General features: G+C 36.6%; 1 protein-coding gene across 1 annotated transcript in view; it reads right to left on the bottom strand.

The window, feature by feature from the left end:
- Positions 1-226: 226 nt before the first annotated feature.
- The window catches only part of arhgap39 (Rho GTPase activating protein 39), a 76,983-nt gene continuing 75,891 nt past the window's right edge, over positions 227-1,318 (bottom strand). The window contains exon 10 of the mRNA XM_048207832.1: positions 227-1,318. This exon is cut by the window's right edge and continues 597 nt beyond it. The gene's annotated coding sequence lies outside the window, so the exon portion shown is untranslated.

Below are 1,318 nucleotides of genomic sequence, written 5' to 3'. Positions count from 1 at the left end.
GTGATCATTTTTTAATACTACACTGATTTCATGTTTAATGATACTGAATGTTAATTTGCGGTATATATTAAAATATATTCAATACCAATATGAAAGTAAATATTAGAAGGAAACAAACCAATCTAATTTATTAAACCTATATTATGTTTTTGTATTCATCAGGAAGGTCTTCGAAAGGTAGATAAACAATGTGTGCATTGCAGAAATGATCACACCAGCCAATGAATCCTTCGAACTGTTTAATAAACAACGTTCAGCTCGACCGTAACGTCCAGAGTAACCTTTGACCTCAGAACAAAAGGAGGGAGAGGGGGTTTATTAACATGACTCCATAAATACAGTAACACCATGAGCGTAAACCTGTGACGAGAAACAGCTCTGCATACAGCACAATCTCCCATAATCCTGTGTGTTTGTGTGCGCTGGTCTCAGGACGCAGGTCAAAGTGGTCCGCTCACGGATTTTCTTCCCTTCAACATCTTATATCAGACATATAATCATATTTCATACCATATCTGCATTATTATTATTATTTTTTAAATCTAAGTTTTTGCTAATGGATGAGTTTTGAGATCCAAACCTAAACGTGAATATTAAACGCTCCTGCTGTCAAATACTGTAATAGTAACTATTTTGTTATCTTTCGTTTTAGCTTTTTATTTGTATTTTTACACATTGTTTTGTACAGATGAGGACGTGAACATGTGACCATGACAGATCAGGGTGTGCAGAAATGTGGAGAAGCCAAACATACGAACATCTTTGTCTGTCGAACGTTCATATTTCACCTCAAAACTATTTTTAGGGCCTTTTTTTTTTATATATTCTGACATAAATTCTCTCGATTTTGTGGTGAAATATGACCCGGAAATTTCTTCATAAGATTCACAACTGCTTATCTCTCCCTCCGTTATTGTCTGTCTCTCTTTTGTCTCATTTGTTTCTCACCAATAGCCTCCTGGAGGCAGGAATGGGCGTCAATATCAATATTGTGTGTTTGGCAGTGTGATATATAGATCATTACAAGCACCAAACCAGATCTGTGTGTGTGTGTGTGTGTAAATGATGGTGTTTGGATGCTTGTTTGTATATGTGAGAATTTAAAGGTGATATTCTGGATGTTAAACACTTTCTGATTCAACCAGAAAGTGTATAAATCATGTCACTTCACCTTTACTGAAGGTAGTTTGCTATGAGGGGCACTTGTGTTGCACCATTTCAGTGAGACGTACACAATAGTGTATAAAACAATTAGCGCTGAATGTGATGAACTCATACACACACTCGCTCGCTCGCTCGCTCTCTCACACACACACAG

This window comes from Megalobrama amblycephala, linkage group LG11 (assembly GCF_018812025.1).
Source record: "Megalobrama amblycephala isolate DHTTF-2021 linkage group LG11, ASM1881202v1, whole genome shotgun sequence".
Taxonomy (NCBI): domain Eukaryota; kingdom Metazoa; phylum Chordata; class Actinopteri; order Cypriniformes; family Xenocyprididae; genus Megalobrama; species Megalobrama amblycephala.
This window is presented reverse-complemented; position numbering and strand designations above follow the sequence as displayed.